Consider the following 26,806-nt stretch of genomic DNA (forward strand, 5'->3'; position numbering starts at 1 on the left):
TAAAATTCTGTTTATGAACACGTTATTGTTGCTGTTTTGTTGTTTACTTGAGCCAGTTGCATCAGAACTGATTTTTTCTTTCACTTGAGCATAAATCTGAGTAATTTTTTAAAAGTTTTTGATTCATAGGAACAAGAGAAAAATGTGATCTATGACTTTTATGTGGGTTTAATTAGTCTCATATATTAAAAAATAAAATGAAATATTTACATTTTTAAATATTTTGTTAATCCAAATAAATTACAAGGTCTTTGTTTTTAAGTTTGATCTTTTAGTGAATTCAAGGGATTTGGGGGCTGATCAAGGTAAAAGGTAAGGCAAGAGGTGGCAACAGCACATAATGGGCTTTATTTCGGTGTCACTTTGAAAGGTTGCTCATGAAAGGCAATCCTTGACAGCCTGTGACCTTCCAGAGGCAACAGTCTGGGCCACCAACAGGAAGGGGAAGAAGACAGGAAAACTCTGGGTTGGGGGGTGTGCAGAATCACAGAGGGAACTTACACGTCCTGATGATGTTGCTTAACAGCACAAGGGAAAAAAGGGAAATTTTCTGAGTCATAGAACTCTGAAGGCAACAGTGGCATGGGGTCTTTCATGGTCCCAAGGTTTATCTTATCTATGGCTAGCAGATCTTGGGTGTAGTTAGTGGAGTATGCAAAGCAGGAAGGGTTTAAATGTCTAAACATCTGCTTACTTTAGCTATATTTAAAGCAGTTGGATGTGTAAAATTTTGAGTTTGGGTGTTGAGCTAATGGTCCCAGCCTGCCTTGAAGAAATGAACAATATAAGGCCAATATACAGTCTTTAACCCCCTTATATAACAGGCATATAGAGTGTTGGTAAAGATTTAGTATTGCTTTTTTCAAGTGTAAGAAAGTAGCTTAGTTTACTAAACTAAGCAGAGAAGTTACCTACTAGGAAAACATCATTTCTTGACAATAATATATTCATTTTGTGGGCTTCCCTGGTGGCGCAGTGGTTGGGAGTCCGCCTGCCGATGCAGGGGACACGGGTTCATGCCCCGGTCCGGGAAGATCCCACATGTCATGGAGCAGCTGGGCCCGTGAGCCATGGCCGCTGAGCCTGCGCATCTGGAGCCTGTGCTCCACAACGGGAGAGGCCACAACAGTGAGAGGCCCGTGTACCGCAAAAAAAAAAAAAAAAAAAAAAAAAAAAGAAATATATATATATATATATATATATATATATATATATATATATATATATATATATATATATATATATATATATATTCATTTTGTGACAAATTTTTAAAAGCACATTCAAGTACTGTACCCTTTGTTGAGCTTCACTGCAGTCTTACAAGTTAACTTTTTTTTCTTTTTATTTCCTTTTTACCTCACACAGTTGAAAAGATCTGCCTACAGTAAATACAAAATTCATAAACACATATGAATGATTTAGTACAATGATTTTGGGAAGATTATTTCCCCCATTATTTCTTCATATGTAAAATAAAGTAGGTAGATACTTCGTCTCTAAGGACCCTTCCAAAGTTAGGTACTATGATTAATATTTTAATATTTTCTTCACTAGTATAAGAATCCTGCTACATTTACCTTATTAATTTGTTTAATAAGCATTTTTATTCATAGGTAATAAAATATTAAGTCTCAAGTTAGTTCAAGCTGGTTTAATCAAAGGAAATAATAGAAACATTTCTATAAAATGCCAGGTTAAAACTGGATGCACATTGTACACTAAAGTGTGGGCACTGCTACTGTTTGGAAAATGATACAGAGTTAAGATCACTAATTGTATTGAGTATCTTCTGCTTGCCAAGCATTTTTCTACATTATTATCTTACAATAACCTTCTTCAGCAGATAGTACCTATGTAATTGCTGGGATGAGGAAACAAAATCTCTAATTAATCAACAATTTACTCAAGGTGATTTAGTTTATAAATGGCATGGTTTGGATTCAAGTATCTCTTCTTTAAAACCTCTTAATTTGATACATTATTATGGATTCTCAATTCCAGATATTCAATTAATAATATTTGTTACTTCATCATAAGTTTAAATATTCTTAACATTAAATGTTAACTGGTTTCTATTTAAATATAACCTCTAATGCTTTCTAAATTCTGCATAGACCCAAAACACATATATAATTTTATTCTACACACTTTTGAAGCCACATATTATAATAGAAGAAATGTGATTCAGGGATTCATTACATTAAAGATTAAGTGAAGAGACTAATTTGGAAATTTCAAATAATAAAATAAAGACTTTTCAAATATATTTCAGAATATTCAAGTCTAATTAAAAAAATAAATGATAATTATTTTAATTTTAATTAGAAAAATAAGCAAATGATATTATCCTTGTCCATATTTTTTATATCTTTTAATTATGAAACACAAGAAAATATAACATGTACACATGCAGACGAACGTATATGTATACAGACCTAGTCTCATATCTGTGATATTACTTTGTGGCTATTCTAAAAATGTCCCATACTTTAGGTGACTAAAATTATGTGGCTGAAGTCAAAATAAAATTAACATTACTTCTAATTTTGTGTTGTGTTATGTTTAAGAAAGTTGAAAATCTTTCCCTATCTTGATAAGGAATTAGAAATTTATTCTACTGTAATTATTTCCTTTTTAAACAACCTAAATAAAAGTCTAACAAATATTAAGAAGAGACATTAAAATGAGATATTAGCCATAAACTATCAGCATTAAAACTGCCCACTATCCCTATTTAAAATGTAATAATTATGATGATCATATAATTTATTACCCAAACCAGTACACGTGTGAGAGGTAAAGGAGTGAGGTTATAGTTATTTTAATTTAATGAACAAGGATCCTGCCAGGAAAAACAGGGAAATATATTCACTCTAATTATTTTAGGATCCAATTTTTATATAGGAAATGTTTCTTGCCCATATGCACACAAAAAGTACACTTTATTCCTCTGCAATATCATTTTCTACAAAGTCCACACAGAGAAGATAGACGTGAAGATCGGAGCTATCCTACTTTTATAAAGTCAGCTATTTGTAAAAGTCTGTTTGCTTAAATATAATGAACTATTTATATGGACTCTTAAAATGTCTTATTTCAATAAAAACTGTATGAATCCCTGGGTGTTTTTTTTTTTTTTTCTTACAATATGAGTCAGAAATGTGCTTCTCTTTTTTTGTTGTTTTTTATACAGGAGCTATTCATGAGAGACATATGTAGTAAAACATAGAGAAACATGCTCTGTTTCCCATTTCTGATGTTTTCTTAAGTACTTTTTAAATTTTGACTTTTGTATTATTCATTAATCACACTTAATCTAATCTCTTATACTAGATATAAGAGGTAAAGGAACTATGTTTATTCTCCACAGGTTCTTCTAGCATCCTTCATAAGACAGTCATTGGATAAACGTCTTCTCATTTGAAATAAATGGATTGATTCAAGCATTACTGCTCAAGTTCTATTAAGATCACAAGTTATAATCAATATACAGGTTTAAAATAAAATTCCTGTTTATAGCTTATTCTATTATTTAGTTTGCTTTGAAAATCTGCACTTTCTATACATATAATTTTTCCTTTATCTAGTCATTTTGAACTTAATATTGAAAGAAAAATGGAATTGTAAAACAGGGTTAATTGTTAGCAAAAGGTATTCAAATGGAAGCTTATACCTTAAACATAATTCCAGTTTTAACAAGTATACATTGTATCTTGTGTCACAAGGGTCAATAAAGTTTTTCTGAAAAGAGTCAGATAGTAAGTGTTTGTAGGTTTGTAAGCTATATACTCTTTTTTATAACTACTCAACTCTGTGGCTGTACCATGAAAGCAACCATAGAAAATATACAAATGAGTATGGCTGTGTTCCAGCAAATCTATATTTATGACCCTGAAATTTATATTTCATATAATTTTAATTTTTTATGAAATAATATTCTTTTCTTTTTTTTCAACAACTTACACATGTGAAAATGAGCTTAGCTTGCAGGATATATGAAAATAGGCAGCCAGCAGGATTTGACCTGTGGGCCATAGACATAACCCCTGTTTTATCAGGGAATGTCATTCATTTTTAGTCATACCCACATTCACAACTAAAAATACCTATGATTCTCATTGGCTGATTTTCAATTATGAAGGACAAATATCAATATTGTATTTTTATTCGATTCTTAGTCACCACATGAAAGCTGAGATTGAACACAACTGAATTATGTTAAACAAGGACATGGAATTATAAACATCTGACATCAGCATGCAAACATATGTGCATATACCTTAATGCAGGTTTGGTGGACAAAAAATGGAATACATATTATCATTAACTGAATTCAATCTAAAATGTAAATTTATCTTCCAACCCACAAAATTAATTTTATGAAAGAGTTTTTGTTCTAGCCCATTTGGGAATGACATTAAAAAAATAACCTGCAAAGATTAGTTATCATATTATAACAGGATGTACTGATATTATTTTTTCCTTCTCAAAGATATTATTCACTTCATCCCACGAAAGGAAAAAGATACAGTAATTATTTTTATGCACAGGAGAAACTGAAAATTTTAATGTAGATTCTTCTCTTAATGTTACCTAAAATTTTCTTTTTCTCTTATTCATGTTTGACACTGGCAAAAGCCTCTAGTCAAATTTAATAAAAATTCACAACAAAATGATTAAAACTGAACAGAAAATTGAATACCTAGGTCTATCATTAACTACATTAGTCTAGCAAAGCTGGCACCTGATCACTTTAAGAATGGAAAAAGGAAGAATCCATAATTGACACCTATAAATATATCTAGTAATTCCCTTCAAGAACATATAAGCTGAGGCATTAGATAACTTTGCCCTTTTGTTTTGTGGGACCTTGATTATGAATGGCTTGAGATTTTAATCATGACTCCCATGTATGAATTTTGATGTTCATTGACTCCTGTTGTTTTCTAAGGAAAAATCAAAACATGAGACTCAGAGAAAAAATAAGAGAAATGACAGATGAATCTAGGAAATATAATATATGAATAACAGGAGGAGAAAAAGAAGTGAATGGAAGTGAGACAATAATTATTCCATCAAAAGAAAAATAACATTCCTAAGATGGATAATGGTCTGAATATGTAAATAGATGACATTTTGCTGGGTGACATTGATGACAAAACAGCATAAACTTTGAGAAATTCAGAAATTAAAAAGCAATCATAAAGACTCCTACTCAGAAAAACAAGCTACTTAAGTAAATCAGATTTCTCTTCAACAACACTGGAACCTAAAAATAGCAAATGATATTTATAGCCACTGAAAGAAAAGAGCTGCCCCACTGAATCCTACACACATCAATGATGTCATTCATTAGACAAAGTGAAAAAAGTTAATTTGTTTATACAAAGAAAATATCACTCACTCTACTATCAGAAGAAAATACTGAAAAGGAATCTAGCAAACCAATAAAAGAACCAGAACAGAACCTCAAGAAAGGAGAACATACAGAGGAAATAAGTCACTGCTGAGCAATAAGCTTCAGCATATAAAAAATTAAGTCCAAATTAATAGAGTATGAACTATATTCCAGAATAAGTATTCTTGGAAAAGAAAATTCTTGCTACAAAAGAAACAGTAAAAGCTGTTAACTAAAAATGCTATTGTAACTAAAGAAAATGTAGGATACTTTGATAGGGTAGAGTTTGTTTTAAGGAAGTAAAATTGTTCTAAAAACTCCTCATAATTTTAGTAGAGAAAGGCAGTGGGGAACAGAGAACCCTAGTATGAATGAATGAATGAATAACTGAATAAATAAATAAATGTTTATTTATTTATACTACATATATATACTATTCATACTATATATACATACATACAGTATAAATATATGTACTAAATATATCTATATGTATATAAATACATACACATATAGTATAAACATATCAAAGAGAGAAGAAAAATTATCTGGAATAAGAAATACAGCCTAGTCAGTAATAAAGAAAAGTAGAAAACAAAGTAATGAGTAAAATATGCCATAATACAAATGTCAGAAAGGTAAAATTTAAGAATACACACACTAAACAGAATAAACAAGAACTTATTATAAGAAAAATGTACAAAGTCATAAACAATAGAAACTATTCAAATAAAAATATTTTTAAAATATTTTATCTGAGAGATGACATTTAATCTGAGAGAGAGAGATAAATTTATTTTAAGGAATTGGCCCATGCAACTGGTTGTGGGGTGTGGGAGGGTGTCACTAGGGCAGGCTGGAAGGCTGGAGACCCAGGAAAGGGTTGATATTACAATCTCCAGCCCAAAGGCATTCTGGAGGCAGAATTCTTTCTTCCTTGTGGGGCTTAGTCTTTTTTCTTAAAGCCTTCAACTGATTGGATAAGGCCTGCTTACATTAGAGAGGTTAATCTGTTTTACTCAAAGTCTTCATATTTAAGTGTTAATCACATCAATATTTATAGCAATATCTAGCTAGACTATATTTGACCAAAAACTGGGTACCATGTCCTAGTCAAGCTGACACATAAAATCAACCATCATAGGAGATCGGATCAAGATGGCAGAGGAGTAGGACATGGAGTTCTCCTTCTCCCACAGATACATTAAAAATATATCTACATGTGGAACATCTCTCACAGAACATCTACTGAATGCTGGCAGAAGACCTCAGACTTCCAAAAGGACAAGACAATCTCCACATAACTGGGTAGGGCAAAATAAAAAAGAAAAAAAGAGAGAAAGGAATAGGGATGGGACCTGCACATCTGGGAGAGAGCTGTGAAAGAGGAAAGGTTTCTGCACACTGGGAAATCCTCTCACTGGCAGGGAGATCAGTGAGGACAGAGTGGGAGCTTTGGAGCCTTGGAGGAGAGCACAGCAACAGGTGTGCAGAGGGTAAAGTGGAGAGAGACCTATATAGAGGGTCGGTGCCAACAAGCACTCCCCAGCCTGAGATGCTTGTCTGCTTGTCCACTGGGGGCTGGGGTGGGTGGGACTGGGTACTGAGGCTGGGATTTCAGAGGTCAGACTCTGGGGAGAGGACTGAGGTTGGCTGTGTAAAGACAGCCTGAGGGGGCTAGGATGTAGTGTACCAACACTGAGGGCGTCCAAGAAGAATCCTGGGCCTGCCAGAGAGGCAAGGCACCATTGTTGGGGGATGTACAAGGAGACAGGTGGGCCTGCCATAGGAGCTTCTATCTACGCATGCTCACTGGCAGCAGTGCACCGCCTACATGAGGTCCAGGTGCAGGCACGAGCTGAGGCTGCCATCTAGGACTCCAGAGGCACATGCAGATTGCTGCAGCTGCCACCACTGCTGAGGGTCCTTGAACAGGTGCAGGTCACTGCCCCCACCTTCCCAGGAGCCTGCACGACACACAGCTGCTGCTGAGGGCCCTGCGATCCCAGGCCAACCACTGCCCCCACCTCCCCAAGGGCACATGACCTGACCCACCACCACTGCTGTGGAGGGACCTGCGACCAGGAGCCCACCACTGCCCCCACCTTCCTAGGAGCCTGTGCAAGCTATGCACCTGCCTAGCTGCACACCCCCTTTCAAGAGGATAACAGCCAGCACATGCTGAGGAAAGAGATGTCAAGCATCCAAACCAAAAACAGCCCTCAAAACAAAAAATTATTAAACCCACATAAGCTATACAGGGACACTCCCGCTTATAAATAGCCCTCCAAGACTACAGTAGATAATTGTTTGTCCTGAACTCATAGACTAAGAGAAGTATAAGCAAAATGAAGAAGTAGAGGAACACTCTCAGTTAAAACACCAAGAAAATTCCCCTGAAGGAACAAACAATGAAACAGACCTCTTCCCACCAAATTCTGAAAGGAGGTAATGAAAATACTGAAAGAATTAAGAAAGGCTACTGACAGAAATTCAGATTACTGTAAAAAGGAACTAGAAACAATAAGGAGGAGCCAAGAAAAATTAGAAAATTCTTTTACTTAGACGAAAGCTGAGCTCAAGGCAATGAATAGCAAGATGAATAATGTAGAAGAAGGAATAAGTGACCTGAAAGATAGACCAATGGAAATGACCAAATCAAAACAGCAGACAGAAAGCCAAATGAAAAAAAAAAAAAGAAGAAATGAAAGCAATATAAGAGAACTATGGGATAATATAAATCAGGCCAATCTATGCATAATAGGGATTCCAGAGGGAGAAGAAAGAGAAAAGGGGATTGAAAATGTATTTGAAGAAATTATGGCTGAAAATGTCCCAAACTTAAACAAGGAGACAGATATCCAGATACAGGAAGTACAGAGGGTCCCAAACAAGATGAACCCAAACAGACCTACACCAAAACATAATATAATAAATACGGCAAAAGTTAAAAGAGGATTCTAAAGGCAGCAAAAGAAAAACAAAGAGTTTATTACAAGGGAACCCCCATAAGGCTACCAGCTGATTTCTCTACAGAAACACTGCAGGCCAGAAGGGAGTGGCAAAATATATTCAAAGTCTTGAAAGAGAAAAATCTGCAACCTAGAATACTCTACCCAGCAAGATTATCATTTAGAATAGGAGGAGAAATAAAGAATTTCTCAGACAAGCAAAAACTAAAAGAATACAGCAATACTATACCTATCCTACAAGAAATATTGAAAAGTCATCTCTACATAGAAAAGAAGCAAGAAGAAATAGGAAGTAAGAAATAACAATTGGAAAGTAAATCACTTAAATTAGCCAGTATACACATCAAAAAGGGGAAAAAAACCTATTTGTGAAAGCGATGATAAAAACAAGGAACAGCAAAAGGATAAGTGTGAAGATGTAAAAAGGGACATCAAAATCATAAAATGTGGGGAAGGAGAGTAAGAAAGTGCAGATTCTTTTTCTTTTTTTTCAAGAATGTATTTGTGCTTATATGACGACCAGTCTAAGGCAAGCAGACGTAGGAAGGGGTTAACATACTTGAAAAACAGGGCAACCACAGATCAAAAACATACAGTAGATTCACAAAAAACTAAAAGAAGAGAAAATGAGCATAAAATAAAAGGAAATCATCAAACCACAAAAAGAAAAAGAAAGGAACAAAGAAGAAACAAAGAATCAACTGGAAAACAAGGTTTGAAATGGCAATAAATACATATGTATCAATAATTACCTTAAATGTCAATGGACTGAATGCTCCAATCAAAAGACATAGAGTGGCAGACTTGATAAAGAAAACAAGAGCCTACAATATGCTGCCTACAAGAGACCCACCTTAGGGCAAAGGACACACATGGATTGAAAGTGAGAGGATGGAAAAAGATACGTCATGCAAAGGTAAATGACAAGAAAGCAGAAGTTGCAATACTCATCTCAGACAAAACAGACTTTAAAGCAAAGGCTGTAAAGAAAGATAAAGAAGGACACTATATAACGATAAAAGGATCAGTACAAGAAGAGGATTTTATACTCATCAACATATATTCACCTAATATAGGAGGACCCAAATACATAAAACAAATACTAGTAGACATAAAGGGAGAAATCAGTAGGAATACAATAATAGTAGGAGACTTTAACACCCCAATTGCATTCATGGACAGATCTTCCAGACAGGGAATCAGTAAGGGAACAGAGGTCCTAAATGATACAATAGAACAGTTAGACTTAATTGACATTTTCAGGATACTACATCCCCAAAAAACCAGAATATACATTCTTTTCAAGTGCACACGAAACATTCTCTAGGACTAACCATATCTTAGGGCACAAAACTAACCTCAACAAATTAAGAGTATAGAATTATTTCAAGCATCTTCTCTAACCACAATGGTATGAAACTAGAAATCAACCACAGGAAAAGAAACAAGAAAAAAATGATTACATGGGGCTTCCCTGGTGGTGCAGTGGTTGAGAGTCCACCTGCCAATGCAGTGGACACGGGTTCGTGCCCCAGTCTGGGAAGGTCCCACATGCAGAGTGGCTGGGCCCATGAGCCATGGCCATTGAACCTGCACATCCAGAGCCTGTGCTCTGCAACGGGAGAGGCCACAACAGTGAGAGGCCCACATACAACAACAACAACAACAGAAAAATGAGTACATGGAGACTAAATAACATGCTACTAAAAAACCAATGGGTCGAAGAGGAAATCAAAAAGGAAATAAAAAAATACCTTGAGACAAATGACAATGAAAACACAACCATACAAAATCTATGGGACACAGCAAAAGCAGCTCTTAGAGGGAAGTTCATAGCAATACACGCCTTTATCAAAAAACAAGAAAAATCTCAAGGAAACAACCTAACCTACCAACTAAAAGAATTAAAAAAAGAAGAACAAACAAAATGTAAAGTCAGCAAAAGGAAGGAAATAATAAAGATCAGGGAGGAAATAAATAAAATCGAGATTTAAAAAAATAGAAAAAATCAACAAAACCAAGAGCTGGTTCTTTGAAAAGGTAAACAAAATTGACAAACCTCTGGCCAAGTTCACCAAAAAGCAAAGAGAGAGAACCCAAATAAACAAAATAAGAAATGAAAAAGGAGAAATCTCAACTGATATCACAGAAATACAACAAAAATAAGAGAATACTATGAACAATTATATGCCAACAAATTTGACAACCTAGAAGAAATGGACAACTTTCTAGAAACTTACAGCCCACTAAAACTGAATCAAGAAGAAATAGATAATTTGAACAGACTGATCACTAGAAGTGAAATAGAATCTATAATAATAATAATAAAATAACTTCCTACAAACAAAAGTCCAGGGCCAGATGGCTTCACAGGTGAGTTCTACCAAACACAGAAAGAAGAACTTAAACTGATTCTTCTCAAAATCTTCCAAAAGACTTAAGAGGAAGGAATGCTCCCAAAAACATCCTATGAAGCCACCTTCACCCTGATACCAAAAACAAAGACATCAACAAAAAAGAAAATTACAGGCCAATATTTTTGCTGAATATAGATGCAAAAATTCTCAATAAAATATTAGCAAACCGAATCCAACAACACATAAAGAAGGTCATACACCACAACCAAGTGGGATTCATCCCAGGTTCACAAAAAATGGTTCAACATGTGCAAATCAATCAATGTAATACACCACATTATCAAAAGAAAAGTCAAAACCACATGATCATCTCAATAGATTCAGAAAAAGCATTTGACAAAATTCAACATCCATTCATGATAAAAACTCTTACCAAAGTGGGAATAGAGGGAACATATCTCAACATAATAAAAGCCATTTATGACAAACCCACAGCCAATATAATACTCAATGGTGAAAAGCTAAAAGCCTTCCCCCTAAAATCTGGAACAAGACAAGGATGTCCATTCTCACCACTTCTCTTCAACATAGTATTGGAAGTCCTAGCCACAGCAATCAGACAAGAAAAAGAAATAAAATGTATCCAGATTGGAAGGGAAGAGGTAAAATTTTCACTATATGCAGATGACATGATACAGTGTAGAGAAAACCCTAAGGACTCCACACAAAAACTACTAGATCTAATAAATGAATTTAGCAATGTAGCAGGATGCAAGATTAACATTCAAAAAATTGGTTGCATTCCTTTACACTAACAATGAAATATCAGAAAGGGAACGTAAAAAAAAAATACCTTTTAAAATTACATGAAAAAAAAAAAAAAACAACTAGGAATAAACTTGACCAAGGAGGTGAAAGACTTATATGCTGAGAACTATAAAACATTAATAAAGGAAATAAAAGAGGATTCAAATAAATGGAAAGATATCCCATGCTCTTGGATTTGAAGAATTAATATTGTTAAAATGGCAATACTACCTAAAGCAATCTACATATTTAATGAGATCCCTATGAAAATACCCATGACATTTTCCACAGAACTAGAACAAATAATCCAAAAATTTATATGGAACCACAAAACACCCAGAATTGCCAGAGCAATCCTGATGAAAAAGCAACAGAGCAGGAGGCATAACTCTCCCAGATTTCAGACAATACTACAAAGCTACAGTAATCAAAACAGTGTGGTATTGGTACAAAAACAGGCATACAGATCAATGGAACAGAACAGAAAGCCCAGAAATAAACCAACACATTTAGAGTCAAGAATATAAAATGGGAAAAAGACAGTCTCTTTAGCAAGTGGTGCTGAAAAAGTTGGACAGTTGCATGTAAATCAATGAAGTTAGAACACCCCATCACACCATACATAAAACTAAAATCAAAATGGCTTAAAGACTTAAACATAAGACATGACACCATAAAACTCCTAGAAGAGAGCATAGGCAAAACATTCTCTGATACCAATGTTTTCTTAGGTCAGTCTCCCAAGGCAATAGAAATAAAATAAAAAATAAACAAATGGGACTTAGTCAAACTTACAAGCTTTTGCACAGTAAAGGAAACCATAAAAAACAAACAAACAAACAAACAAACAACCGAAAAGACAGCCTACAGAATGGGAGAAAATATTTGCAAATGATGCAACAGACAAGGGCTTAATCTCCAAAATATACAAAGAGCTCATATAACTCAACAAAAAAAAAATAGACAACCCAATCAAAAATGGGCAGAAGAACTGAATAGACATTTCTCCAGAGAAGACATACATATGGCCAGTAGGCACATGAAAAGATGCTCAACGTCACAAATTATTAGGGAAATGAAAATCCAAACTACAATGAGGTGCCACCTCACACTGGTCAGATGGCCATCATTAAAAAGTCTACAAATAACAAATGCTGGAGAGAGTGTGGAGAAAAGGGAACTCTCCTACACTGTTGGTGGGAATGTAAGTTGGTACAACCACTATGGAAAACAGTATGGAGGTTCCTCAGAAAACTAAAAATAGAATTACCATATGATCCAGCAATCCCACTCCTGGGCATATATCTGGACAAAACTATAATTCAAAAAGATACATGCACCCCTATGTTCATAGCAGCACTATTCACAATAGCCAAAACATGGAAACACATAAATGTCCATCAACAGATGAATGGATAAAGAAGTTGTGGTACATATATACAATGGAATACAGCCATAAAAAAGAACAAAATAATGTCATTTGCAGCAGCATGGATGCAACTAGAGATTATTATGCTAAGTGAAGTTAAGTCAGAAAGAGTAAGACAAATACCATACAATATCACTTATATGTGGAATCTAAAATATGGCACAAATGAACCTATGTATGAAAAAGAAACAGATGCACAGACATAGAGAACAGACTTGTGGTTGCCAAGGGGGAGGGGAGGGAGGAGAGGGATGGACTGGGAGTTTGGGTGGGTAGACGCAAACTATTATATTTAGAATGGATAAACAACAAGGTCCTACTGTATAGCACAGGGAACTATATTCGATATCCTATGATAAACCATAACAGAAAAGAATATTTAAAAAAAAGAATGTGTATATGTGTATAACTGAGTCACTTTGCTGTATAGCAGACATTGGCACAGCATGGTAAATCAACTATACTTCAATAAAAAAAGCCTAAAAAATAAATAAATAAAATAAATAAAATTAACCATCACAGTCAAATGTTCAACTGATGTTTATAAAAGTATATAATGCAAATATATGACACATAAGGTTTTCTTTATTTACATATATTTTATTTTGTGTGTTAATTATATGTTAATTATATTACTTAGTGCCTCAATGGATTTATTAATTATTCATTTACTAGATGGTTCTAAATCTGAAAGGATTACATAAAAATTCTGCACAATACATTTATTTTTCTAATTCTTCTTACATTTAAAAAATATTTTGCTTCTATGTTTAAACATATAGGTGTATATGAATATATAAAATAAGAGAAAGTAGCATATAGTAATATATAAATTTATGTATATGTATATTCTGTATACACACACATGTTATTAGTCTGCTTTTCTGGAGAACCCTAATACATTGACCACAGAGAAAAATCGTGAAAAAATTTTAAATCAAATATTTTACAACATAAATAAATAGTCACTTCATATGAAATGGCAACAAAGCAAATATTAGAAGAAGATATAAAGATTAAAATATATGATAAGTAAAGAAGAAAAAATAGTTTCACAAGTTCTAAAATTTAGAAAAAAATTCAAATGGAACTAAGCTAAAAAATATACAATATAAAATATTTTATAAAAAATATAAAAGCTAAAATAAATAAAGTGAATAGAAATAAATGTGCAAAGTATTCATAGATTCAACGTCTTGTTTTTGAAAAATACTAGTCAAAACCTGGTTTGCGTTTTGTCTCATAACAGTTTTACCTTCTCTTGAAGAGTAACATAGCTTGATGATCATTTGACTCTTTTCTCCTTTTTCACTTCTGAATTCCACATGTTGTTATTCTACTAAATTTTCTCTGATTTTCGGTACTATAGAGAAATCTAGTGACACATGTGAAATTATCTACAGCTTATTCTTTTTTTGCTAAGAGATCTGTTGTTATAAGCAGGGATGATTCCATCTAATTACTACTTGGATTAACCTGAACACCAGTGATTAAACAAAGGGTGGTCGTGTGACACATGGTTTAAGCTCTATGAAATTTTCATAGTAATTCTTTCTATAGGAATTTGGAATTGGAATTCAGAAAAGCAAATAAATTACTGGCAGTACCAGTGAAGGAAGGGGTATAAATTAGAAGCTTTGCAGTGGCCATATGGCTTCAGAAGCACTAAAAACCCCAGAAGTAAAGGAGAAAAAGGCATAAGGGAGAAAGGGACAGAAAAAAAAAAATAATAAATGGCATTTCAGTTCCTATCTGTTCAACTTTTACTTGGATTCTATTGGCTATTTTAATTCATTTCTTAAAAAGTTATGTTTTGCTTAAGCAAAATTACAATGGATTTCTATAATTTGCAACTTAGAGACCCTGGGTTAAAACCACAGTATCCAGACCATGTTCTGTAATGTATATGATATAAGTACTTAAATTTAAGGTCCAGGTCCAGATTTAAGTATTTAGAATATGTAGATAATCAGAGAAATGTCTGTGCTCTCAGTAAATGCGGGTAGTATGGGAATGTAGTAATATAATTAGAACCAAAAATATTATAATGCAGGATATAAAGGACATATTTTGGAAAATTAAAGAAGAGAGGTAACTCATTCAGTTAAAGGGATTACAAAAGACTCCTGAGCTGAGATAACACTTGAACAGTGTGTTTGAGCATAAGTGGCATTTAACCCAGTGCAAAATGTAGGAGAAAGTCATGCTAGACAGCAGACACCTGTATAAAGGCCCAGAGGAGTAAAGAGAAGGTCATTCTCAAGCATCTATAAATAACCAAAAATGTAGGGAGAAGAGGGAGGCATAATGGAAAAGGAATATAAATAAGATAGGCAACAAATTATACTCAACCTTTTCCTAAGTGTGATGGGAAGCCACGGAAAGCTTTAAAGCTGGGTGAAATGATAAATTGAAACTTTGACAAGAACACTCTGGAAGAACTTTGGAGGGTATGGAGTGGCCAGGAAAGCAACTGAAGAGATATGTGGAAGTTGTTCGACACTTACATTTGAAATAAGGTAAATAGCTGAGCTAAGCAGAGGAAAATGGTAATAGGATGGAGAGGATGAACCCAGGAAATAACCAGGAGTGTCCTCCACGAGCACAGGTTGGGGACACTGTCAGAGGCTCTTTTCCCACTTATCACACAGGTAAGAAAGTGAAACTCATTCACACTGTGTGAGGATATATTAGATAGGATATAGCAAAGCATCTTGCCAAATTAAAAATAATCTATAAATATCTTTGGCATTAGTCTTATTATACTCAGATGTATTATTAGAAACTAAACTGTCCTTTCAGTCACTCCAGTTATAACTTATTGCTCTATATCTGGGACAGACCACTGCATACTTGTCTTAACTCTCACCCTCCGATCATTTCTCATTCCTACTCTCCCTTCTACTTCTCTTATCTCCTTTCTTTTATCATTGTGTCTTTGTATTTCCTCAACTTCTCTCTTTCTCTTGTTTCACAGAGAGCACTTTTTCAAAACGTTAATATAGGCTAGGAATAGGGATTAACACTGAGTTCAAACGTACTGTGTATTGTTTATTGAGCAGTTACAATGGGCCAGGCACTGTGGTGATGAGGGAAAATTGGTCCTGTCCTCACTAAGCTTGTAGTCTACCAGGTAAGATAGTCAACTGAAGTGTTAGGGGGTGTATGTATGTGTGTATGTATGTGCATGTGTGTGTGTCTGGGTGTGTGCAGAGAGAGAGAGTGAGAGGCTTTGAATTTATATGGGATCATGGTACAGGAACCTAATATACAGCTAGAAATGTCAGTCTTCACAGGAGAAATAATGTTTAGGAGGAGAAGTAGCATATGAGCAAAGGTTATTTGGGTGTCACTGGGAGTCAGGAGAATAAGAATTTTTCCAGAATAAGGTAAAGACCTCCTTGAATGTTCTGATGTTGAAGATAACACTGTAACTTTCAGGAATAAGCATGTTCAGTTGGCTTGGAAAACAGGTGGTAGAGAGAGCAATGCTGAGGAGTCACCACCATCAAGGATGTCAAAATGCGTATTATGTTACTACTTGAAGAATACTGCCTTAAGAATCATATAGTTATACCAAGATGTACTTTAAAGCAAAACTCCATCTAAGAAAGAACATCTAAATCAGAATATTTCTAATTATTATCACATCGGGAAAAATAGGAAATATGAAACTTGTTTGAATACAAAGGAGAATCCTGGTATTTTATAGAATTAAGTAAATATAAATTCTGTAAAAGAATACCATCCTCTGATTCAATTTTTAAAATATAATGTGCCGACTGAAAAACTGATTAAATGGCTTGGAATTGCTTGCATAGGGAAAGGAATATACTTGAAAAATAGACATAATTGTAGCATAATTTAATGCCATGAAACACTCCAACATAGTGTTATTATCTTCTCATATAGAGGGTCCCCCACATGCAATAAAGGCAGAAAGAACAACTGACAGGCAAAAGCTGCACCAAGGACTGAAAAGCAGAAACACATCATCTCTACATAGCACGACCTCCATTATCAGCAGAACTGTCACACCCACTGGGGAAGCTCCTGGTAGCATTCAAAGAAGTTGATTATAGGGCCAAGTGGAAGAGTCACATTACATGTAAGTAAATTGCCTATTAGCCTACAACAGTAGTAACTTCTCAAGAAATGATGCAAAGGTCAAAAGAAAAGTAATAAAAAGCCCCTGACCAACAATGCTATAAGACATAGACAGTATCTATTTTAAGTTATAATTCTTTGATATTTTTCAAGGACTCAAAAATATACCAGAAAATTCACAAACCTCTTTGTTCAGAAATAGGCACTTGGAATCACTAAAATCCATCCTAGTGAAGGAGGAAAAAAAACCTGTTCACCAACTGAAATTCAAGATTGTGTGGACCCATCTAGAGTATTTAGTTATGCACTTATTCATTCATTCTTTCTTTCATTTATATCTATGTTCATTATAAAACAGCTATTTTGCCTTATTCAAACTACTAGTTGGTGTCAATCAGTGTTCAGTCAGAACAGAATAATACTATGATACTAATGGTTAAAAGAAAACGTAAAACAATGTTAAGCTGTATGAACTTATTTTAGAATTCGGAGATTCACATTTTATTTTTACATTTAAATCATCCAATCAGATTTCAATATTATTTCGAATCTTTTACTCATCCAGTAGTTCCTTCATCTGATATAGACTTAATTGATAATTGTACTTTTAACACATGAATAAAATGTATGCATCCACAATATCTGTATTTTTATAGTTTTTTGCATCCTTTCTATAATTTTATTTCTGTAATGTTTAGGTTGTTACTACTGTCCTTCCTTTCTTTCCTCTCTCTGTTGTCTCTCTTTTCCTTCTAAAGATTCTGTACCCAATTATTCCAATGTGTGTAGGGGTGTTTTCTCCACACCACCAAGCAATACTCGGACACCCACTGGGTGTCCTACAATTCAACTCAGTTCTGACACTATCGACCCATGGGTAGCATCAGATTCTGTAGATTAAGGACTCAACCCTACAAGACTGTCCTCTATTTCATGTATCAGTTGCAAGTCCAGGTTGTCACCTGTGCTTCTGATCAGAGGCTTTTAAATCCTAGGTTTTTACAACCCCCTCCTTGGGTTCTATTAATTTGCTAGTGTGGCTCACAGGACTCAGGAAACCAGTTTACTGAATAGATTACTTGTTTATTACATAGGCTATTAAAAGATACAAATCAACAGTCAGATGAAGAGATCTATAGGATTATGTCCCAAACAAAGCAACTTCTGCCCCTGTGTTTTGGCCCAGCACACTGGCACATGGGAGTATTCTGGTTCACAAAACTGGAAACTCTTTGAACTCCATCTTTTTGGGTTTAAAATGAGGCTTCATTACATAGGCACCATTGATTAAATCATTAGCTATTGGTGGTCAATTCAAACTCCAGGGGGTGGTAATGAAAAGTTCTGACCGGGGCTTCCCTGGTGGCGCAGTGGTTAAGAATCTGCCTGCCAATGCAGGGGATACGGGTTCGAGCCCTGGTCCGGGAAGATCCCACATGCCGTGGAGCAACTAAGCCTGAGCACAACTAAGCCCGTACACCACAATTACTGAGCCTGTATGCCACAACTACTGAAATCCACACACCTAGAGCCCATGCTCTGCAACGACAAGCCACTGCAATGAGAAGCCCGCGCACCACAACGAAGAGTAGCCCTGGCTCGCTGTAACTAGAGAAAGCCCACGTGCAGGAACAAAGACCCAATGCAGCCAAAAATAAATAAATAACTAAATTTATTTAAAAAAAAGAGAGAGAAAAGTTCTGACCTTCTAACCGCAAGTTTGGTTCCCCTGCCAACCAGCCCCCATCTTTAGGTGTTTTCCAAGTCACCTGATTAACATAAACTCAGGTGTGGTTGAGAGGGATTTTTATGAATATTAAGACACTTATATCACTCTTTTCACTTAAGAAATTTGAAGGGTTTTAGGAACTTTGTGCCAAAAATAGGGACAAAAAACAAATATAAATCACAATATCACAACTTTCCTATCTTCTATCTTTCTTTCCTTCAACAATGTGTAAAACAATATTAATATGGCAATTTGTATATGCCAAGCATGGCCAGAATGTTATCTCTCATCAAATTTTCTCTTCCAAAAATGTAATCTTGACACTTCTGCCATGCTGTTGGGATCCTATATACTCCCCTTGTCTCTGTCTTACTTTCAGGGACACTCCTCTTTGGGAGCACTGAGTCTGAGTACCTTGAGGCAACCATGCTGTGAAAAACCTCAAAAGTACCCAGGAGAGATTATAGGAAAAAACCCTCATGCTACATTAAATGAAAAAAAAAAAAAAAAAAAAACAGAGAGACTGCATCTTCTCCCAGCCCACAGAGTCCCAGCTGTAGCAGCCATCTGACTGCAACTTTGTGAAAGGTCCCAAGTCAGAAATGCCCAAACAAGCAGAAACCATGAGAGCTGATGAAATTATTATTGTCTTAAGTTATTTGGGGTGATTCATTATGCAGCAATAGAGAAGCAGAGGAAACACTAACTTATGTTGATGTCCACAGATGCTGAGGTCACAAAAATGAGTGGACTCTTCTCTCATTTTCACAGTCTAGTTGGAAGAAAATAATTAAAACTCTTAAAATGACAATACATTGCAAGCAATGCAGCAACAGAGTTAAATACATTATGTTTTGGGAAACCCAGAAGACTGTTGGGAAAGGCAATGGGCTCTGAGAATCCCTGAACATTCCTGTGGGGTATGCCAGGGACACATTTTACAGGGTTGTGTTTACAGCACCAACATGTTGTGTTAGCTGCTTATTCTGCCTTGTGTGACAAAGTTCTTTGTCTCTAAATCATTAGTGTCATAGTGTCCTGTCTTCTACCTGCACCCATGAAACAGTGACAGTCTGGCTCTTTAGTTTGTAAGCAGGTTAAAGAACATTTCAGAAGTAATTACAGTTGAACTTTTTATAACTTCTCAGGCCTATGCAGGATAGCACACTCCATTTTCATAGTCATAGAGGCTGTCTATTTGACTAATAAGAAATTAAAACATAACTGCTTTAAAATATAATTGTCAAAATGATATTTTTAATGATAGTGGAAGATCATGATTGGAATTAGTGACAGCCTCGGAAAAAACTTAGATTGCTAGATAAAATCTTGATTTTATCTTGACCAAAATTTTCAAACAAGGAGGTGAAAACTCAATTTTTCCTTACTGCTGATATTTTAAAATTTGGTTATTTGCAGCTGGATTTTGTCTGTTGGTGTTAAGAATTCACAGAGGGCCTTCTCTTTGTTCTTTATTTTCTTAATTTCTACCTTCCATTTGAAAAGTGTATTCCCTAGTTTGTATCAATAGACTGACAAGTTTTCAATTAGGAATTGACAATTACCATCTGCTTTAAAAAAATGTGACTGTCTCTTTTTTTTAATTTAATTTAATCTATTTTTTATACAGAAGGCTCTTATTAGCTGTTTTATACATATTAGTGTATATATGTCAATCCCAATCTCCCAGTTCATCCCACCACCACCATTCCCCCCCCCCAGCCCCAGTTTTCCCCCCTTGGTATCCATACCTTTGTTCTCTACATCTGTGTCTCTATTTCTGCCTTGCAATGTGATTGTCTCTTGTGTATCATACTATGATTCATCAACTTAAATGTAGAATGGGGTAAAATGGTTAAGGATGATTCTATCAAGTAAATTGCTTGTGTCTCAAGAACAATATGAAAATAGTTTCTTGTTTTACAGCAACTTTTTTCTAAAATGGTTTAAATTCCTCCCAAATAAGGTACTACATATAAATGCAATTATTGTTATCAATGATGAGTCTTAACATTATTAATCTATGTGGTGGCACCAATTTTTCTCTTTGAAGTATATGCTTGGATTTTCAAATATATAGTTATGATATTTGACATGTTTTTCATAAACAAATATTGTCACATAATCACATGCAAAATATTGTTGTATTCCAAAACAGGAGAACTGGGTGATTTTATAATATCATACTGCATTTTACAAATTAAACATAAGTGACACTGATTCTTTTCCCAATATCATAGAGCAAGTTAAAGAAGAACTACATTTTATTTTATTTATTTATTTTTATAGAAGTATAGTTGATTTACAATATTGTGTTAGTTTCTCATGTACAGCAAAGTGATTCGTTATACATATATATGTGTATATCTATTTTCTTTATTTATTATTTTCCTTTATAGTTTATTACAAGATATTAAATATAGTTCCCTGTGCTATACAGTAAATCCTTGCTGTTTAAGGAAGAGCTACATTTAAAGCATGAGTTTCCTGAATACAAACTAATATAATTATTTTTTTAGTAGAAATAGATATGTTGTTCTTTCTTGTGCACATTTTTTTTACAGTGGCTTTGTATAATTATTCCCGATTATTTCTCCCCCCAGAAAAAGAACAATGGCTTTTGGAGTGTGGGAAGGAAAGTTACAAGAAGGAAAAGAGAATAATGTTTATTTGTTACAGAAGATTTAGCTGAGGTATATAGGACTGATTTACTCAAAATATTACACTAGTTTAATTATATCTAAACATTTTTTTCTTTTTTTGCAGTACATGGCCCTCTCACTGTTGTGGCCTCTCCCATTGTGGAGCACAGGCTCTGTATGTGCAGGCTCTGCAGCCATGGCTCACGGGTCTAGCCGCTTCGTGGCATGTGGGATCTTCCCAGACCAGGGCACGAACCCGTGTCCCCTGCATCAGCAGGCGGACTCTCAACCACTGCGCCACCAGGGAAGCCCCATATGTAAACTTTTTATGTCTAAGTATAATAAAGAAAAGTCATTGCAAAACAAATCTTGCATTTACATATTAATGAATTGTACCTTGTAAACATACCCAGGAAGCATCACCCCAATCAAAATATCAGACATCACTATGTAGCCAGAAACTACCCATGTGTCCTCTCCCTCCCATTATGTGCCCCCAAATATATACACTATTCTGATTTCTATCACCAGAGATTAGTTTTGTTTTTTATATACTTTAAAATATTGAAAGGATGTCATGGAGTATCATCTTTGTGTTTCAATTCTTCCTCTTAATATTCATTATATTTGGGAGATACATCAATCTAGTTTTGCAGAAGTATTATGTAAGTGTTCATTTTTGCATATGCATTTCTGTTGTTATTGTATATTGGAGTATGATTTCTACAACATGGGGTATACATAAGTTCGGTATCAATTAACACTGACAAACATTTTTCCAAAGTAGTATCACCAATTACCAGTTTATATTCACAGCAGCATTACGTGACAGATGCACTATCTCTATATCCTTGCCAACACTTGCTATTGCTTCCCTTCCTTCTTCCTTCCTTCCTTCCTATCTTCCTTCCTCTTTCTCTTTCTTTTTTTTTCTTTCATTTCAGCCATTCTAGTGAGTTGTAGTGGCATTTCACTGGGGTTTTTATTTGAATTTGTCTCCAGTATCGGTGCTTTTTCATATTTATTTTAATATATGTATTTTAAATTATTAATATTATAAACAACATTCATTTGGCTTTAATAATTCATTTATGCTTTGTAGTGGTCTTTATTATTTCCTTTTGTGGTGTGTCCATCAGAGATCATTTTATTGATGGCTTAAAAAGTAAATCATTTAATGCAGGGCTACTGGTGAGAAATTCTTTTTGTTTGTTTCTCTGAAATCATCTTTCTATAATTTCATTTTTCAAGGATGCTTTTATCAGCAATAGACTTCTATATTGGTAATTATTTTCTTTCATAATTTTAAACATGCCACTATATTGTTTTCTTTCTTCTACCATTTCTATAGTAAAGTCAGCTATCAGTCTGATTTTTGTGTCTTTGAAAGTCATGTGCCTTTATTTCCTTTAGGAGCTCTGAATGTTTCTCTCTATCATTGTTTTCAACTGTTTTACAATAACATGATTAGATGTGTTATTTTTGTATTTATCCTTTTTGTAATCTGTTGGGCTTCATGAATCTGGGGCTTGATGCATTTCATCATTTTTTCAGAAAAATTTTTCAAAATATTTCTTCTCTCCTTCAGAGACTCCACTTACATTTATTTTGAACTTTTAAAAACATTTCTGATGTTTCATATTATTTTTGTGCTTTATTCTAATTCATTTTTTTCCTCTCTGTATTTTATTCTCTATATTTTCTATAGACCTACTTCCAACCATTTTTTCTCAACAATTTCTAGCGTTCTGTATGACAATTCTTTATAAACCTCAATTCTCTAATTAAATTCCCAAATGTGTCATCAGTTTCCTGAAAATACTGAGTAATTAATATGTACTTTGTATTATTAATTTGTAAATCTGTGTCTGATAACTAATATCTGGATCACCTGTGAGTCTGTTTATATTATTTGATTTTTATTGTTTTCTTTTTTCCCAATTTCATGTCTTTTGTCATAATTTGTAAATTTTTATTGAATGCTAAACATTTTAATGATAAATTATAGAGACTCTGAATGATGTTACCTTTCTTCAGAAGAAATTCTTTTATTTTTCTTACTTCTAGTTAGAGTAGGAGCAGATCATATTGATCCAAACAGAGACTGAGATGGTTCAAAGATAAATTTAAAACTGTATAAATATTGGTCTATTTGCAGTTATGATTTTCCTAGGACGTAGTTTCTCACGGGTTTCAATTAAATACTTGGGTTGCTTCCAGGACCTATTTGCCAGGGTAGGCCCTATACTCCTTTTTGTGTATTATTTTCCCCAGTTAATTTATGTTTGTTTTAAAAGACATTTTATTTAATATATGTTATTGATTTATTAACATTAAACTGCATGGTCCACAGCACTCTAACTCATGTCTGAACAAAGATTATCCAACACACATATCTTCTCCATAAGACACATCATAGTCATCTCTGACTTAATAACACTCTCCAGCACCTCAGCACTAAGCCTGGAGACCATTTTAAATAGTAAATCACTAACAAAAAACACAAAAAAAATGAGAAAAATCTGGCACGAAACAGACCACAAAAAAGACATTTGTTTACAGTATGAGAGTTGAAACAATAAAGCATGGCATCACCTTGTTAGTTCTCAGGTGGGAATATGCCTGTGAGGCAACTCAAATGTTTACTACTCTGCACCTGTCCACATATGTCCATAAAAGTGCCACAAGTATGGATTTGAAGATTGCAACTACATTTTAGTGAGTAGACAAATTCACAAATATGGAATTCATGAATAATGAAGATAGGCTGTATATAAATTCTTATTATATATTTAAATGTTAAAAAGCCACACATTGCTGAGAGACAGAAAAAAATTCATATTGATATCTTTTGACTTGTGAAGAAGGCCTGACCAGCACTATTTAAAATCTTTAATTTAGTTGAAATTTTAAGTTTCAATTTTTGAAAATGCTTAAGAGGAAGACATGGAAGAAATCCCAGATGAGAACATACTTGATATTTGATAGTTCTTTAAAAAAAAAAAAAAGTACCAGAAGAGGTGTCAGTGGCCTCCAGCAAAGAACAACCAGAAACACACTTGCAGTTGAAAAATATTGGGCTTATTGACTTATTGCAAGGCAGAAGAAAGTACACTAACAAGAATCATGTAATGTCTCTGAAAGGTGTTTAAAAGGAATTCTATGATCTGACGTTATGTTAAGTGATTTTGGGAGATATTTCAAAGACGTGATGCTTTGCTCTGGATTTCATGCAGTCAGGAAGCAGAGGGAATGCTATGGTAGCCTATCTTAATAAATCTTATCTAATGTAAAGAATGTAGTGAGGCTGTGGATGTAATAAATGCAGAGGCAGCAGTCACTCATCCAAGAAGAAGACATATTTGGTTATATTTGAGGTTTAGACAATGTTGTTTTTCGTATCTAAGTTCAACCATAATTATGGAGTAATCTTACTTCTGTCTTGATCAGAGTGACCTTGCTTGATCCTGTTATTTTGCAAAATTCACACATTCAAAGTGAGTACCAGCACCTAGCTGTGAGACCCAACTGTCCCTTGCGACACCAACACCTAACCAAGAATGCTAGGGTAGCTGCTGAAGGTGAAAACGTGGCTTTTCCTTTTCTCAAGGGTTCAGAGTATTAAAAGCATTCCTAATAACCCATATTGCATCATCTCTGCTTTAATGTAATACATATGGTTGAAAATCACACGTCTTATTTCTTTTCTGTGCATATGGAGAATGGTAGTATAAAGAACACAACCTGTATTAACCCTAATGTATTAAAGTATATTGCTGAGCAGAGAAACAAGGATTTTGAAAGAAATATTGCACAATTATAAAATAACCACAGATAGAGTCAGTTTGCATGTTTTCTTTGCAAAAAAAAAATGGAGAACACTTAATAAAAATAAAACCTTGATAGAAAAATCCAAATTTACAAATGAACCAGGTTACTCCGTCCAGGTTCATGTGGTTGCTTGTCTGCTGCATATTTTCCCTTCAAAAATCAACAATATCTTCCTCATAAAGGGTAATGTGAATTCTATCTTTTGTAGAAGTTTATAGTCAAAATTATTGGATGTGTATTTTGCTATAAACTGGTGGCCTGGCTTAAGAAGTTACTATACATGGATATTATAGTTTGGGGTTACAGTTGAACAATTTAAAAGGCCATTATTAGGGACTTCTCTGGCAGTCCAGTAGTTAAGACTGCACAATTCCACTACAGGAAGTACGTGTTCAATCCCTGGTTGGGAAACTAAGATCTCACATGCCATGCAGCCAAAAACAAACAAACAAAAAAAGAGGCCATTATTATATGAAGCAAAAAAAAAAAAAAAAAGAAATCAAAGAGTGATATTGATATATCAGCAGCCAAAATGTTTCTATTAAAATTCAAATATAGAAGATGGTGGTGTGGGAAGACACTGAGTTAGCATCTCTCCACAGCTGGGGCGCCTGCCGGCCGCTGATGGGGAACTCTGACACCCACAGAGAAGGGAGAAACCCCCAAGTGAACCGGTAGGACATGGGGGGAATGAGTGGGGAGGAGAAGTGGAGGCCACACAGGATCGGCACCCCTGAGGCCAGAGAGATCAGGAGATCCATGTGGGAGGGGCCCTCAGGGAGGAGTGGGAGAGGAGAGGAGGGCATTTGCCCTGCCCCCTAGAGCCCAGGAAGCCTGTTGGGCTCCCGGGTGAGGTCCCCTGCCCTCTGAGACCAGGGGTGGTGGGCACGCCTGGGCCTCTTCTGTTCTGTTGAGCCTAAGTCCCACCCCCCACAGCCCCGAGGATCGTTTCCAATCTTGTGGGTCCTGAGCACTGGCCCCGCCCACCACACAAACCTCACCATTGCTTAGGCTTTGCCCTCCACAGCCAAGGCCTTTCCCCCCACCTTTTCTTTTTTTTTTCCTTTTCCCTCCTCCTCTTTTTTACTATTGTGGTACTGTTGTACCTTCTGGTTGTTGATTCATCTATATTTTTATTTTTATATTCTTTCTAACATATGTTAACTTCCTAGTCTAATTTTATTTTTTACTTTGTTATTGTTCTCTCTCTCTTTTTTTTTTTTTGCCACCCTATGCGGCTTGCAGGATCTTGGTTCACAAGCTGGGGGTCAGGCCGAAGCTCCTTAGGTGAGAGCTGTGATTCCGAACCACTGGACTAACAGAGAACGTCAGACCCCAGGGAATATTCATCAGAGTGAGGTCTCACAGAGGTCCTCATCTCAGCACCAAGACCCAGCTCTACTCAATAGCCAACAAAGTCCAGTGTTGGAAGCCTCAGGCCAAACAACCAGTAAGACAGGAACACAATCCCACTCATTAAAAAAAAAAAAAAAAAAAAAAAAAAAAAAAAAACAAATGAGATGGCAAAAAA

This window comes from Mesoplodon bidens (genome assembly GCF_964165515.1).
Source record: "Mesoplodon bidens genome assembly, chromosome: 1".
NCBI lineage: Eukaryota > Metazoa > Chordata > Mammalia > Artiodactyla > Ziphiidae > Mesoplodon > Mesoplodon bidens.